General features: G+C 38.3%; 1 protein-coding gene across 1 annotated transcript in view; it reads left to right on the forward strand.

The window, feature by feature from the left end:
* Positions 1–395: 395 nt before the first annotated feature.
* Positions 396–18,160, forward strand: part of ZNF41 (zinc finger protein 41) — a 56,713-nt gene continuing 38,948 nt past the window's right edge. Inside the window, 1 exon segment of the mRNA XM_019943447.2 lies at positions 396–575. The gene's annotated coding sequence lies outside the window, so the exon portion shown is untranslated.

An 18,160-nucleotide genomic window follows, 5' to 3' on the forward strand; every position in this document is an offset into this window, starting at 1 on the left:
TTCAGCAGCATTCCACCTGCGGGCCAAAGCCCACCAAACTTGCAGGAGACACTGCGCAGGGCTGTTCTTGTCGCAGCAGCCTGAATAAAGTCACCATTCCCTTGACATTTGAGTCTCGGAGAATTTTTGCATGTTCGACACTGGACTTCTAAATAATTCTTGGATCAAAGGGGGGAAAATTACAAATTAGCACTTGAAACTGAACACTAATGAAAATGCAACAAATCAAAACTTGGATCTTTGGAAAAGAAGTTTAAACTTCATGCTTCTATAAGGAAACTGGGAAGGCTGATTACTCGAGTTTTTAAAAAATTGGATGACGTGCCCCACCACTGATGTCACAAGCCCCCCCCACACACACCCAGCTCAATGGCTCCCTGCACAGATGCTTGGTTTCTGGCGCTCAATCACCTCAGCTCCCTGCGCCCAGAGTGGTTAAACTCTCGCTGCGGGCGACTTCCGCTTCCTGGCCTAAATCTGACACGTACTATTCCCCCCGTGGCAACTACCCAGGGTCGGTGACAGCCAGAGCCGGGCGATGCCCCCAGCCGACGGGTGGACAGAGGCGCCGTCAGGTGGGCACGTAGCGGCGCCCCGGGCCCTGCCGCCGCGAGCCGCCTGCGCCGATCGGGGGCCGTTCCGCACCCCGAGAAGTGGAGCGGCGGCTGGGGCGGGGGCCGGTCAGTGTCTGGGCCGGTGCCTTGGAGGTGTCTTTCTAGCTAGGAGCGGGGAGAGGGGCAAGGGGGGTTGCAACGCGCGAAGATGCCGCGACTCCCCGGGGATACGGCCTGAGGGCGGGGCCCCGAGCACAGAGAAGGGAAGGCGCCAGGCCCGCGCCTCGGGGTAATGGTGGAGCATGAGGCGCAGGAGGGAGGAGTCCGGGATCTGCAGCCGGATCTGCTGGGCCCGATCGGCTCCCGGGAAGCCCCACCGGGGAAGGTCTGGCGGGGGCCCGCTGGCTCCGGCGCAGCAGAAATGCCCACCCTCCCAAGATGGCGACTCCCGGAGAGACACTCCCAAGGGGACAGCCATGTTAGTGGCCTGACAAAGTCACTAAAGAAAATCGGCAAGCCCGCCTCTCCTCCGACACACACAGACACGCACACGCACTGACACCTCGTGAGTGCACCCAGTGTAATTGGGGGCTAACGGCCGCTTCCGCGCCGACACTAAGCATGTGCGGTGCGAAGTCCAGAAACGTGGGAGTCCCGCAGAGGCAATTTCAATACTTCTGGCTCCGGGACTGAGTTTAACAGAGGCGGCGATTTAGGGCCAGTAAAACGTTGACATAATTATGGGGGTGTTACGACATGGCTTTCGGGCTCAGTGATGGTACTCTGTGGGGTGAGTGATGGGGCTTCTCTGGAGTCACTTATGAGGAGGTGCGTAGTGATAGGGGTTTGTGGGTGAATGGTGGGGGCAGTAGGGAAAGTAATAGGTAGTCTGTGGGGTGAGTATTGGGGGGTCTGTGGGGTCATAGTGATGCAGGGTCTATAGGGTGAGCAGGGGGTATCGGTGAGGTGAGCGATGAGGAGTCTGTGGGGTGAGTGATGAAGATCCCCGGAGGCCACTGATGGGGTATGTGGAGTAAGTGACTGGGTCTGTGGGATAAGCGATGGAGGTTTGTGGGGTGAGTGGTCAGGCGTAAGTGCAGTAAGGAATGGGGACTGTGGTGTGAGTGATACAGTCTCGGAGGTGTGATGTGTGCTCTTTGGGGTTAGTGCTGGAGTTCCTGAGGGGCGAATGATGGGGGTTCTGTGGGGTGTCATAGGGGGTTAGTGGGGTAAATGATGGAGGGGTCTGTGAGATGAATGATGGGAGTTCAGTGAGGTAAGTGATGAGGGTCTTTGAGGAGAGTTATGGGTGGTCTGTGGAATGAATGATGGAGAGCCTGTGGAGTGAGTAATGGAGAGTGAATGAGTGAGTGAGATGGAGAATTTTTGAGGTGAGTGATGAGGGCCGCGGGATGAGTGTTGCAGGGTCTATGAGGTATATGATGGGGTTTATTGGGTGGATGGTCAAGGTTTCTGTGGTGTGAGTGATGGAGCTCTGTGGGTGGTCTTAGGATTGAGATGGGATTGTTTCAAAAACCTACCTTTGACCTTCTTGGTCCTCCTGTATCTTTGTTTTCTGTGTCATTAGTTTCTGCCCTTGATTTCATTGTTTCTTTTCTTTGGGTTTTTTCTTTTATTCTTATTTTTAAATTCCTAAATTGAATGCTTATCTCATTAATATTTAATCATTTTCTTTTACAGTATAAGCATTAAGTTCATGAATTTTTCTCTAAGAACACTTTAGCTCCATGTCACAAGTGTTGATATGTAACATTTCCACCACAGTTTATTAATAATATTTTCTAATTTTTGTTGTGGTTTTCTCTCTGATCCCTTAGTTATTTAGATATGAGATTTTCATTTCCCAAAAAGTTGTAATTTTTGTTATTGATTTCTAAATTATAGCCAGAGACTGTCATCTGAGTGATTATTTAGGTGCAGGAATGGATGTTCCTTGAAGTGGATGGTATGTACTGAAATTTAAGTCCAAAACTTTTGTAAAATTGCAACTCCCACCAGCAACATATAAAAGGGCTCATTCCAAAATCATCTCCCACACTGAATGTTGCTGCACTTTTTAATTTCTGCCATTCTGAGGGCCAAACACAACAGTATGTAGCTTACCTTGATGTGCATTTTCCTGACACCTGGTGGCTGAATATCTTCTCATATTTATTGGCCTTTGAAATGCATTTTTAAAAATTTTCATATCCTTTGGTCTTTATTTTTTCCTTTATGTAGTTTGTCTTACTAATTTGTGGATATTAACCTTCTGTCATTTATTGTAATTTTTTCCCTTTATCTCTCTTTATATCTTGATTTTTGAAAGGTGTATTCACATATAATTAGAAAAAATAATTATCTGATTAGGTAATTTTTCCTTAACAAGTTCTGAATATCGTGTTTTGCCTAGTGGGTTCTCGCTGTTTTGTGCTTAAATAAATACATGTTTTAAATTTAAATTTTTATTGTTTTAAAGTTAAATTGTAATCCAACTGGAAAATTCTGGTGTGTGGTGTGAGACGAGATCAAAGTTTCTACTTTCCATTTGGATAGAAAATTTGCCTGCGCCAATCATTTAAATAAATAGCCTTTTCTAACTCAGTTAAATGCCACTTTTGTCACATAAATTCCCAAATGTATATCATTCTATTTCTGAACTCTGTTTTTTCTTCTGATATATGTATCTACTCCCTTTCAAAAAATTGTTTTGACTTTAGAAATACTTTTAATATTGAATAGTGCTAATCCCCTCACTGTTCCTTTTTTTTTTTGGTTGTTTTCTTTAATCTTTTTTAGCATTTATTCTTCCACATGAATGTTAAAAACATTTTATTTCACTTCAAAAGCAACCATTAAAACTATATTTTATAATTTTCTTCTTATAGATTCAGAACCTTTTTTGAAAAGTTCATTCTTAAATATTTTAAATTTGATATCATCACAGTGAATAGCACATTTCTCTATTTCCATAGAAAAATTATATAAATTAAAAATTTTTTATTTCTTTTTTGCATATTATTTCTTATCCAATCCAGTTATCACATTCTCATGTGAATTCTAGTTGCCTTTTATGGTCTCTTAGTTTTCCTAGATATAACATCATGTCACATCCAATTAACAATGATACTCTCTCTTCCTTTCAAATATTTATTCTGATTACTTCATCTTCTCCTATTGCATTAGCTAGAGCTTTCAGAACAATGTTGAATGATACTTGATAGAGGGTATCCCTATCTTGTTGCTAATTTGAAAGTGAAGGGTATTCATTCATTCATTCAACAAACATTTGTTGAATACCTTCACCTTTCCAGATACTGGGTTTGAAATCCTTCATGGCCACTTACTAGCTACATGATCTTTTTTTTTTTCCTAACAGCTTTATTGATATAATTCGCCTACCATAAACTTCACCATTTAAAGCTTACAATTCAATGGTTGTTAGTATATTCAAGGAGTTGTGCAAACCACTGTCATAATCCAATTTTAGAACATTTCATCACCCCAAAAGGAAACATTGTACTCATTCTTCATTCCCACCCCATACCTCCAGCTGCAGACAGCCACTAATTTACTTTGTTTCTATAAATTTGCCTATTCTAGACCTTTCATACACATGGAATCAAACAATATATGATCTTTGGTGACTATCTTCTTTCACTTAGCATGTTTTTAAGATTCATCCGTGCTATAGCTTGTATCAGTGCTTCATTCTTTATTACTGAATAATATTCCTTTGTATGGATATACCACAGTTTGTTTATTCATTCATCAACTGATGGACATTTGGGTTGTTTTCACTTTTTGGCTACTATGAATAATGTTGATGTGAACATTTGTGTACAAGTTTTTGTGCGGACGTATGTTTTCATTTCTCTCAGAAGTGGAATTGCTAGATCATATGGTACCTTTGAAGAACTGCCAAACTGTTTTTGGCATTTTACATCCCACAGCAATATATGAAGATTCCAATGTGTCATATCCTCATCAACACTTAACAAGTCTTTTTTTTTTATTCTAGCCATCTTAGTGGGTGTGAAGTGGTATCTCATTGTGGTTTTGATTTCTATTTCCCTAATGAATGTTGAGCAACTTTTCATGTTTGCAATGGACTAAATGTTTATGCGCCCCTCCCATTCTATGTTGAAATCCTAAACCGTGGTGTGATGGTATAAGGAGGTGAGGCCTTTGGGAGGTGATTAGGTCATGAGGGTAGAGCCCTCATGAATGGGATTAGTACCCTTATAAAAGAGACCTCAGAGAGCCCCCTTCCACCTTTTGCCATGTGAGGACACAACAAGAAGATAGCCACCTATGAATCGGGAGGCAGGTTCTCACCAGACACCCAATCTGCTGACGTGTGAGCTTGGATTTCCCAGCCTCCAGAACTGTAAGAAATAAATGTTTGCTGTTTAAGCCACCCAGTTTATCGTAGTTCATTACAGCAGCCTGAACACACTAAGACAATATGTTTAATTGACCATTTGTATGTCTTCTCTGGAGAAATATCGGTTCAAATTATTTGCCTATTTTTTAATTAGATTATTTGTCTTTGTATCATTGAGTTGTAAGCATCCTTTATATATTCTGGATACAAGCCCCTGGTCAGATATGTGATTTGCATATATTTTCTCCCATTTTATGGGTGTCTTTTCACTTTCTTGGTGGTGACCTTGTAGCACAAAAGTTTTTAATTTTTATGAAGTCTAATTTATCTATTTTTGTTATTGTTGCTGTGCTTGTTTTTAAACATCTTTATTGGAGTATAATTGCTTTACATTATTGTGTTAGTTTCTGCTGTATAACAAAGTGAATCAGCTATACATATACATATATCCCCATATCCCCTCCCTCTTGCGTCTGCCTCCCACCCTCCCTATCCCACACCTCTAGGTGGACACAAAGCACCGAGCTGGTCTCCCTATGCTATTTGGCTGCTCCCCATTAGCTATCGATTTTACATTTGGTAGTGTATATATGTCCATGCCACTCTCTCACTTCGTCCCAGTTGCTTGTGCTTTTGATGTCATAGATGTTTCTTTCCCCATTGAATTGTATTGAAACCCTTATCTAAAATCAACTGACCATGAGTGTAAAGGCTTATTTATGAATTCTCAATTCTATTTCATTCATTTATATGCCTCCTTTATGCCAGTACCATGCTGTGTTGATTTATATAGCTTTGTAGCAAGTTTTGAAATAGAGAAATGTGTGTCCTCCAACTATGTTCTTATTCAGTGTTTTGGCTATTCAGGTTCCTTGCATTTCTATCTGAATTTTAGGATGAGCTCATTACCCTCTTCCAAAATGCCCCTGGGATTTTGATAGGGATTGTGTTGAACCTGTACAACATTTAGGGGAATATTGCCATTTTAATGATATTAAGTCTTTTTATCTGGGCATTTTTTTTTAGCATAATGTTTTCTGGTGATTTTGGGGGTAGTAGTTGTAATATTTACACAGTTCTTTAATGTTCTTATTTTAATTTGTATTTTTATTAGGAATAGCTCCTGAATTGTGTCAGATGCTTTTTGATATTAACAGCCTTATGGTATTATTCTCTTTAATTGGTTGTTGTAATGAATTACATTGATGTGTAATGTGGCCGCATCTTTGCCTTCCTGGAAGAATTCTGTTTGGTCAAGGGGAATTTTTCTTATAAGATACATTTGGGGACTTCCCTGGCAGTCCAGTGGTTAAGACTTCGCCTTCCAATGCAGGAGGTGCGGGTTCGATCCCTGGTCAGGGAGCTAAGATCCCAAATGCCTTGTGGCCAAAAAACCAAAAACAAAACAGAAGCAATATAGTAACAAATTCAATAAAGACTTAAAACATGGTCCACATCAAAAAAAAATCTTTAAAAAAAAAAGATACATTTGGATTTGAATTAGTAATATTTTATTTAAAATTTTTGCCACTATAAGAAAACTGCTTATAGTTTTCTTTTTTCTTTTTTTGTACTATATTTAACATGTGTTGGTATTAAGGTTATGGCAGTTTTTAAAAGGAATTCAGGAGATTTCTATCTTTTTATATGTTAAAATGGCATAGAAATTATCTCCTTTTTAAAGTTCAGCTATAAACACACTTAGAACTGGTGTCTTTTAAAATGGTAAATTTTAATTATTTTTTTTTCTCTGATTACTGGTCTTTACTGATTTCTTCTTTTGGGGGGTTTAATTTTGGTGGTTTATGGTTTTTTGTTTTGTTTTGTTTTGTTTTGTTTTTCGGTACGCGGGCTTCTCACTGTTGTGGCCTCTCCCGTTGCGGAGGACAGGCTCCGGACACGCAGGCTCAGCGGCCATGGCTCACAGGCCCAGACGCTCTGCGGCATGTGGGATCTTCCCAGACTGGCGCACGAACCCGTGTCCCCTGCATCGGCAGGTGGACTCTCAACCACTGCACCACCAGTAAAGCCCTTGGTGGTTTATGTTTGCTAGGGATTTTATATTTTCATAGAACTGCACATAATGCTTAAATTATTCTGGTCACTTCCACATCTGTGGTAGTAGTTCCTTTTTCTTTCCTAAAATTGTGTGAGTATATGTGTGATATGTGAGTGTGTGTGTGTGTGTGTGTACATGTATATTTCCTTCTCTTTTACCTTTATCAGGTGTCTCATGAATATTTTATTTTCTTTTTCTAATTTCTTAAGTTTAGCACTTAATTCATTTATCTTTGGCTTTTCTTTTTAAATATTAAAAACATTTTAGGCTAAAATGTCCCTTAAATATAACTTTAGCCATGTCTCAAAATGAGGTATGAAGTTTATAATTTTATTATTGAATTTATCTTCAATTCTGCCATGTTTGTCTGTTTGTTTAATTATTTATTGGCTGCACCATGTGGCATGTGAGATCTTAGTTCACTGACCAGGGATTGAACCTGCACCCCCTGAAATGGAAACGCGGAGTCTTAACCACTGGACCACCAGGGAAGTCCCAATCCTGCCATGTTTAGAGAATATTTCTTTTTCCCCCAGCTTTATTGAGACATACTTGACATATAACATTGTATAAGTTTAAGGTGTACAGTGTGTTGATTTGATACATTTGTATATTGCAAAATGATTATCACCATAGTGTTAGCTAACACTTCCATCATGTCACATAATTACCACTTTGTGTGTGTGTGTGTGATAAGAACATTTAAGATCTACTTTCTAGACAATATTCGAGTATATGATACAGTATCATTAGCAATAATCACCATGTTGTACCTTAGATTTTCAGAACTTGTTTATCTTATAACTGGAAGTTTGTACCCTTTGACCAACATCTTCCCATTTCCCCCAACCCCCGGCCCCTAGTAACCATCACTCTACTTAGAGAATATTTCTTTCTTTCTTTTTATTAATTGAAGTATAGTTGATTTACAATGTTGTATTAGTTTCAGGTGTACAGCAAAGTGATTCAGTTATATATATATTTTTTCAGATTATTTTCCATTATAGGTTATTACAGGATATTGTATATAGTTCCCTGTGCTATACAGTAAATTCTTATAATCTATTTTATGTGTAGTAGTTTGTATCTGTAGAGACTATTTCTTAACTGCAAACTAGTTTTGGTCATTTGGTTATCTTTTTATTCTATATTTCTTTTTTATTGAAATATAATTGTCGTATAACATTGTGTAAGTTTAAGGTATACAGTGTTTTGATTTGATATGTTTATAAATTTATAAATTACGACATGATTACCACAGTAGCTTTAGCTAACACCTCCATCCTGTCACATAATTATCATTTCTTTTCTGTGGTGAGGATGTTTAAGACATAGTCTCTTGGCAATTTTGATTCTATATTTCTGATTTTTGTAGTATTGTTGGTAATATAGCCTGCCAAAACTCTAATTTTTAAGAAATATCAATATTTTTTTCTTTGAGTCCAAGTTACACAATTTTTTGTTTTTTGGTACGCTGGCCTCTCACTGTTGTGGCCTCTCCCATTGCGGAGCACAGGCTCCGGATGCGCAGGCTCAGCGGCCATGGTTCATGGGCCCAGCCACTCCACGGCATGTGGGATCTTCCCAGACCAGGGCATGAACCCGTGTCCCCTGCATCAGCAGGCAGACTCTCAACCACTGCGCCACCAGGGAAGCCCCAAGTTACACAATTTAAAGTTTTTTTAACTGTGCCATGAGTCTAAAAGAAGAGTATATTAATTGGACAGAATTAAATCTAGCACTGATTATATTTTTCAAATCCTCTTTACTTCTTTTTTTGGTCTACTTGACCCATTATATTATAATAAAATTTCCCAGCGTAATTGTGATATTTAAAAACTCTTTATTATGAAATAATTATAGATTCATACGAAGTTGCAAATATAAGACAGAGAAATCCCATGTACCCTTTACCCAGTTCCCCCCAATAGTTACATCTTATAAAATCATAATGCAGTATAAAAATTTAACATTGGTACAATGTGTGTGCCTAATTCCTTGTCATTTTGCCATGTGTGTAGATTCGTGTAACGACCACCACAATCAATATACAGAGCTATTACCCTTTTTGTACTTTTCACCCCCACCATCATCCCTAACCTTTGGCCACCAATAATCTGTTTTCCATCTCTATAATTTTGTTATTTTGAGAATGTTACATAAATGGAACCATACAGTACGTGGCCTTTGAGATTGTTTTTTTTTTTCACTCAGCATAATGTCCTTGAAAACCATCCTTACAACTATCGTTGTAACAATAGTTCATTTCTTTTTATTGCTGAGTAGTATTCCATATTATAGATGTACTACAGTTTGTTTAACTATTCATCTACTGGGGGACATTTTGGTTGTCCCCAGTTTGGGGCTATTACAAATAAAATTGCTATGAACAATTGTACAGATTTTTGTGTACATGTAAGATTTCATTTCTCTAGAATGAATGCCCAGAAGTGCAATTGCTGGGTCACTTTTTTAAAGAAACTGCCTAACTGTTTTCCAGAGTGTCTGTACCACTTTACATTCCCACTGACAACATATGAGAGATCGTTTTTCTGCATTTTCTCCAGAATTTGGTATTGTTGCTATTTAAAACATTTTTAGCTGTTTTAATAGGTGTGCAGTGATTATATCATCATTGTCTTAATTTGCATTTTCTTAATGGCTAATGACATTGAACATCTTTTTAAAATTTTTTTTATTTTTGTACACTTTTAAAAGTTTACTTTCCACTTACAGTTATTACAAAATATTGGCTATATTCCCCGTGTTGTACAATACACCTTTGAGCCTGTCTTACACCCAATAGTTTGTACCTCCCACTCTCAGACCCCTATATTGCCCCTCTTCCCCACACTGGTAACCACTAGTTTGTTCTCTATATCTGTGAGTCCACTGCTTTTTTGTTTTATTCACTAGTTCGTTGTATTTTTTAGATTCCACATATAAGCAATATCATACAGTATTTATCTTTCTCTGTCTGACTTATTCCACTTAGCATAATGCCCTCCAAGTTGATCCATGTTGCTGCAATGGCAAAATTTCATTATTTTTTATGGCTGAGTAGTATTCCATTGTGTGTGTATATATATATAGATATAGATAGATAGATAGATAGATCTTTATCTATTCATCTGTTGATGGACACAGGTGGTTTCCATGTTTTGGCTATTGTGAATAGTGCTGCTATGAACATTGGGGTTTATGTATCTTTTCGAATTAGTGTTTTTGTTTTTTTCAGATATATATCCAGGAGTGGAATTGCTGGGTCATATGGTAGTTCTATTTTTAGTTTTCTGAGAAACTTCCATACCATTTTCCACCGTGGCTACACCAGTTTACATTCCTACCAACAGTGTACAAGGGTTCCTTTTTCTCCACAAGCTTGCCAACATTTGTTATTTGTAGACTTTTTGATAATAGCTCTTCTGACAGGTGTGAGGTAATATCTCATTGTGGTTTTGATTTGCATTTCCCTGATGATTAGTGATGTTGAGCATCTTTTCATGTGCCTGTTGGCCATCTGCATTTCTTCTTTGGAAAAATGTCTATTCAGTTCTTCTGCTCACTTTTTAATTGTTTTTTTTTTTTTTTTTTTTTTTTTGCGGTACGCAGGCCTCTCACTGTTGTGGCCTCTCCCGTTGCGGAGCACAGGCTACGGGCGCGCAGGCTCAGCGGCCATGGCTCACGGGCCCAGCCGCTCTGCGGCATGTGGGATCTTCCCGAATCGGGGCACGAACCCGTGTCCTCTGCATCGGCAGGCAGACTCCCAACCACTGCACCACCAGGGAAGCCCTTTTTTTTGTTTTTTTGATGTTGAGTTGTATGAGCTATTTATATATGTTGGATATTAATACCTTATCGGTCACCTCATTTGCAAATATTTTCTCCCATTCAGTAGGTTGTCTTTTTGTTTTGTTGATGGTTTCCTTTACTGTACAAAAGCTTTGAACATCTTTTTAAACATTGACATTGAACATCCTTTAAAAATTTTTTTTTACTTAAAATATATTTTGAGATATAGATTCATACGCAGTTGTAAAAAATAATACAGTGATCCCTTGTGCACTTTGCCCAGTTTCCTCCAATGGTGACATTTTACAAAATAAAAGTATAATATGCCAACCAGAATTTTGACCTTGATACAATTCAACCATCTTATCCAGATTTCCCCAGTTTTACTCATACATGTATGTGTATATGCATGTACCAAGTTTTATACAATTTTATCACCTGTGTAGGTTTGTGTATCCATCACCATAGTCAAAATACTGAATAGTTCCAACATCACAAGGATCCCTAGTGTTGCCCTTTTATAACCACACCTATTTCCCTTCTGTCTCCACTACCCTTGGAAACCACTAACCTGTGCTCCATGTCTAAAATTTTGTCATTTCAAAATTGTTATATTAATCAAATCATACAGTATATAAACTTTTGAGGTTGGCTTTTTTCACTTAGCATCATGTTCTTAAAAACCATCCAAGTAGCGTGAGTATCAACAGTTCGTTCCTTTTTCTTGTTGAATTGCACTCCTTGGGGTGGATGTACCACAGTTTGCTTAACCAGTCGCCTGTTGAAGGACATCTGGACTGATTCCAGTTTTGAGCTATTACCAGTAAAGCTGCTATGAACATTCATGTACAGATTTTTTATGTAAACATAAGCTTTCATGTCTCTGGGATAAATGCTCAAGAGTACTATTGCTGGGCCGTATGGGAATTGCATGCTTAGTTTTATAAGAAACTACCAAACCGTTTCCCACCAGCAGTGTAGGAGAGATCCAGTTTTTCTGCAACCTCATCAGCATTTTGTGTTGTCACTATTTTTTATTTTAGCCATTTTGACATATGTATAGTGATATCTCATTGTAGTTTTCATTTTCATTTCCCTGGTAAATAATATGGAACCCCTTTTCATATGCTTATTTGCCATCTGTATATCGTCTTTGGTGAAATGTTCATGCGTTTTGCCTATTTTCTAATTGAATTGTTTGGATGATTTTACTGTTGAGTTTTGAGAGTTCTTTACGTATTCTAGATACCAGTCTTTTGTCAGATATGTTGTCATCAAGTATTTTTCCCAGTCAGTAGCTTGGCTTTTCATCCTCTTCATCCTTTCCATCCTCTGGTCTTTTTCAGAACAAAAGTTTTTAAATTTTTGGCAAGACCCAATTTATCAGTGTTTCCTTTTATGGATTATGCTTTTGGTGTCCAGTCTAAAAACTTTGTCATTCTCTGATTCTCTGAGAGCAACTGAATGTCCAATAATTCAATTTAATTTTGACACTACCTACCTGGAGTTAGCATCAGATCCCATAAGTTAAAGGGCTCAATCCCACAAGACTGCCCCCACTTCAGATGCCAGTCACTGCAGGTCCCAGGCCACCCATACTTCTGATTTACCAGCTATAAATTGGGGGTTCCCAGGACCCCTTCTTCAGGCTCAATAATTTGCTAGAATAGCTCACAGAGATCAGGAAAACACTATGTTTACCAGTTTATTATAAAGGATACAACTCAGAAACAACCAGATGGAAGAGATACACAGGGCAAGGTATGGGGGGAAAGGCACAGATCTTCCATGCCCTCTCTGGACATGCCTTCCTCCCAGCACATCTGTGTTCAACCTGGAAGCTCTCCAAACCTCATTATTTAGGGATTTTTCTGGAGGGGTTTATATGGAGGTTCCATCATGTAGACCCCATTGATTAAATCATTGGCCACTGGTGATTGAACTCAATCTCCAGCTCCTCTCCCCTCTCTAGGAGGGAGGTTGGGGGGGGAGTGGGACTGAAAGTTTCAACCCTCTAATCAAGCCCTATAACCAAATGATTGGTTCCTTTGGCAACCAGCCCCCACCCTAAAATTATCTAAGAACCCACCATGAGTCCCTTCATCAGCATAAACTCAGGCATCGTTGGAAGGGGCTTGTAAGGAATAACAAATTAACAAAAGATGCTCTTATCACTCCTATCACGTAAGAAATCTCAGGGCTTTTAAGAGATCTGTGCCAGGAACAAAAACCAAATATATATTTCTTATCATACCACACTCTGTCTAGCCCTAAATCCTAAAGATTTTCTCCTATGTTTTTCATAAAAATTTTATAGTTTTACATTTTACATTTAAGTCTGTGATCCATTTTGAGTTAATTTTTGTGTAAGGAGTGAGGTTTAGGTTGAGGTTCTTTTTGCCCTGAATGTACAGTTGTTCTAGCACCATTGACTTGTTTTGCATCTTTGAAAAAATATCAGTTGGCCATACTTATGTGGGGCTATTTCTGGATCCTCTATTCCATTCCATTGATCTGTGTCTGTCCCTCTGCCAAAACCACAGTCTTGATTAGTGTACCCATGCAGTAAGCTTTAATATCTATTAGAGTGATTCTCCCACTTTATTCTTCTTCAGGACTGGTTTAGCTATTCTAGGGGCTGTGCCTTTCCATATAGATGTTAGAATATGCTTGTCTGTGGATGTTGAACATATTCTCATGTGCTTATTTGCCCTCCATATATTCTCTTTGGTGAAATGTCTCTTCATGTCTTTTGCCCATTTCCTTTCTTTACTTTTTTTTTTTTTTTTGCGTTAGACACGGGCCTCTCACGGTTGTGGCCTCTCCCGTTGCGGAGCACAGGCTCCGGACGCGCAGGCTCAGCGGCCATGGCTCACCGGCCCAGCTGCTCGGCGGCATGTGGGATCTTCCCGGACTGGGACACGAACCCGTGTCCCCTGCATCGGCAGTCGGACTCTCAACCACTGCGCCACCAGGGAAGCCCTTTTTGCCCATTTTCTAATTGGGTTGTTTGTTTCTTCAATGTTGAATTTTGAGAGTTCTTATTATGTTATAGATATGAGTCTTTTGTCAAATACGGGGTTTGTGAATATTTTCTCTCAGTCTGAAGCTTGTCATTTCATCCTCTTAAGAGTGTCTTTTGTAGAGCCACAATTTTTAATTTTGATGAAGTCAAATTTATCTATTTTTTCTTTTAAAAGATTATGTTTTTGGTGTCATATCTAAGAACTCTTCACTAAGCCCTAAGTCCTGATGATTTTCTCTTCTGTTGTCTTCCAACAGTTTTATATTTTACATATAAATCTATGATCCATTTTGGGTTAATTTTTTATAAAGTGTGATATTTAGAATGAGATTCATTTTTTGTTTTTGTTTCATTTTGGTTTGTTTGTTTCTTTGTTGCTTATGAGTGTCCTATTACTCTAGCACCATTTGTTGAAAAGACATTGAATTGTTTTTGTACCTTTGTAAAAAAATTAGTTGACTGTGCTTTTTCTGGGTCCTCTAATCTGTTCCGTTAATCTATGTGCCTATCCCTTCATCTGTACCACATTGTCTTGCTTCCTATAGTTAAATAAAAAGTATTGAAATCAGGTAGATTTATTTCTCCCACTTTATTCTTTTTTTTAATCTTTATTGGAGTATAATTGCTTTACAATGGTGTGTTAGTTTCTGCTTTATAACAAAGTGAATCAGTTATACATATACACATGTTCCCATATCTCTTCCCTCTTGCATCTCCCTCCCTCCCACCCTCGCTATCCCACCCCTCTAGGTGGTCAAAAAGCACCGAGCTCATCTCCCTGTGCTATGTGGCTGCTTCCCACTAGCTATCTATTTTACGTTTGGTAGTGTATATATGTCCATGCCACTCTCTCACTTTGTCCCAGCTTACCATACCCCTCCCCATATTCTCAAGTCCATTCTCTATTAGGTCTGTATCTTTATTCCCGTCTTACCCCTAGGTTCTTCATGACATATTTTCCCCTTAAATTCCATATATATGTGTTAGCATATGATATTTGTCTTTCTCTTTCTGACTTACTTCACTCTGTATGACAGACTCTAGGTCCATCCACCTCACTACTAATAGCTCAATTTCGTTTCTTTTTATGGCTGAGTAATATTCCATTGTATATATGTGCCACATCTTCTTTATCCATTCATCCAGTGATGGACACTTAGGTTGCTTCCATCTCCTGGCTATTGTAAATAGAGCTGCAATGAACATTGTGGTACATGACTCCTTTTGAATTATGGTTTTCTCAGGGTATATGCTCAGTAGTGGGATTGCTGGGTCATATGGTAGTTCTATTTGTAGTTTTTTAAGGAACCTCCATACTGTTCTCCATAGTGGCTGTACCAATTCACATTCCCACCAGCAGTGCAAGAGTGTTCCCTTTTCTCCACACCCTCTCCAGCATTTGTTTCTAGATTTTTTTGATGATGGCCATTCTGACTGGTGTGAGATGATATCTCATTGTAGTTTTGATTTGCATTTCGCTAATGATTAATGATGTTGAGCATTCTTTCATGTGTTTTTTGGCAATCTGTATATCTTCTTTGGAGAAATGTCTATTTAGGTCTTCTGCCCATTTTTGGATGGGGTTGTTTGTTTTTTTGTTATTCAGCTACATGAGCTGCTTGTAAATTTTGGAGATTAATCCTTTGTCAGTTGCTTCATTTGCAAATATTTTCTCCCATTCTGAGGGTTGTCTTTTGGTCTTGTTTATGGTTTCCTTTGCTGTGCAAAAGCTTTGACGTTTCATTAGGTCCCATTTGTTTATTTTTCTTTTTATTTCCATTTCTCTAGGAGGTGGGTCAAAAAGGATCTTGCTGTGATTTATGTCATAGAGTGTTCTGCCTATGTTTTCCTCTAAGAGTTTGATAGTGTCTGGCCTTATATTTAGGTCTTTAATCCACTTTGAGCTTATTTTTGTGTATGGTGTTAGGGAGTGTTCTAATCTCATACTTTTACATGTAACTGTCCACTTTTCCCAGCACCACTTATTGAAGAGGCTGTCTTTTCTCCACTGTATATTTTTGCCTCCTTTATCAAAGATAAGGTGATCATATGTGCGTGGGTTTTTCTCTGGGCTTTCTATCCTGTTCCATTGATCTATATTTCTGTTTTTGTGCCAGTACCATATTGTCTTGATTACTGTAGCTTTGTAGTATTATCTGAAGTCAGGGAGCCTGATTCCTTCAGCTCCATTTTTCTTTCTCAAGATTGCTTTGGCTATGCGGGGTCTTTTGTGTTTCCATACAAATTGTGAAATTTTTTGTTCTAGTTCTGTAAAAAATGCCAGTGGTAGTTTGGCAGGGATTGCACTGAATCTGTAGATTGCTTTGGGTAGTATAGGCATTTTCACAATGTTCATTCTTCTGATCCAAGAACATGGTATATCTCTCCATCTGTTTGTATCATCTTTACTTTCTTTCATCAGTGTCTTATAATTTTCTGTATACAGGTCTTTTGTCTCCTTAGGTAGGTTTATTCCAAGGTATTTTATTCTTTTTCTTGCAGTGGTAAATGGGAGTGTTTTCTTAATTTCAGTTTCAGATTTTTCATCATTAGTGTATAGGAATGCCAGAGATTTCTGTGCATTAATTTTGTATCCTGCTACTTCACCAAATTCTTTGGTTAGCTCTAGTAATTTTTTGGTAGCATCTTTAGGATTCTCTATGTATAGTATCATGTCATCTGCAAACAGTGACAGCTTTACTTCTTCTTTTCCAATTTGGATTCCTTTTATTGCTTTTTCTTCTCTGATTGCTGTGGGTAAAACTTCCAAAACTATGTTAAATAATAGTGGTGAGGGTGGGCAACTTTGTCCTGTTCCTCATCTTAGTGGAAATGGTTTTAGTTTCTCACCATTGAGAACAATGTTGACTATGGGTTTGTCATATATGGCCTTTATTATGTTGAGGAAAGTTCCCTCTATGCCTACTTTCTGGAGGGTTTTTATGATTAATGGGTGTTGAATTTTGTAGAAAGCTTTCTCTGCATCTATTGAGATGATCATATAGTTTTTCTCCTTCAATTTGTTAATATGGTGTATCACATTGGTTGATATGTGTATATTGAAGAATCCTTGCATTCCTGGGATAAACCCCACTTGTTCATGGTGTATGATCCTTTTAATGTGCTGTTGGATTCTGTTTGCTAGTATTTTGTTGAGGATTTTTGCATCTATGTTCATCAGTGATATTGGCCTGTAGTTCTCTTTCTCTTTGACATCTTTGTCTGGTTTTGGTATCAGGGTGTTGGTGGCCTCATAGAATGAGTTTGGGAGTGTTCCTCCCTCTGCTATACTTTGGAAAAGTTTGAGAAGGATAGGTGTTCGCTCTTCTCTAAATGTTTGGTAGAATTCACCTGTGAAGCCATATGGTCCTGGGCTTTTGTTGGTTGGAAGATTTTTAATCACAGTTTCAATTGCAGTGCTTGTGTTTGGTCTGTTCACATTTTCTATTTCTTCCTGCCTCAGTCTCGGAAGGTTGTGCATTTCTGAGAATTTGTCCATTTCTTTCAGGTTGTCCATTTTATTACCATATAATTGCTGCAGGAATCTCTCCTGATCCTTTGTATTTCTGCAGTGTCAGTTGTTACTTCTCCTTTTTCATTTCTAATTCTATTGATTTTACTCTTGTCCCTTTTTTTCTTGATGAGTCTGGCTAATGGTTTATCAATTTTGTTTATCTTCTCAAAGAACCAGCTTTTAGTTTTATTGATCTTTGCTATCGTTTCCTTCATTTCTTTTTCATTTATTTCTGATCTGATCTTTATGATTTCTTGCCTGCTGCTAACTTTGGGGTTTTTCTGTTCTTCTTTCTCTAATTGCTTTAGGTGTAAGGTTAGGTTGTTTATTTGAGATATTTCTTGTTTCTTGAGGTAGGATTGTATTGCTATAAACTTCCCTCTTAGAACTGCTTTTGCTGCATCCCATAGGTTTTGGGTTGTCGTGTCTTCATTGTCATTTGTTTCTAGGTACTTTTTGATTTCCTCAGTGATCTCTTGGTTATTAAGTACTGTATTGTTTAGCCTCCATGTGTTTGTATTTTTTACAGATTTTTTCCTGTAATTGGTGTCTAGTCTCATAGCGTTGTGGTCAGAAAATATACTTTATACGATTTCAATTTTCTTAAATTTACCAAGGCTTGATTTGTGACTCAAGATATGATCTATCCTGGAGAATGTTCCATGAGCACTTGAGAAGAAAATATATTCTGTTGTTTTTGGATGGAATGTCCTATAAATATCAATCAAGTCCACCTTGTTTAATATATCATTTAAAGCTTGTGTTTCCTTATTTATTTTCATTTTGGATGATCGGTCCATTGGTGAAAGTGGGGTATTAACGTCCCCTA

The sequence above is a fragment of the Tursiops truncatus genome, chromosome X (genome assembly GCF_011762595.2).
Source record: "Tursiops truncatus isolate mTurTru1 chromosome X, mTurTru1.mat.Y, whole genome shotgun sequence".
Classification (NCBI taxonomy): Eukaryota; Metazoa; Chordata; class Mammalia; order Artiodactyla; family Delphinidae; genus Tursiops; species Tursiops truncatus.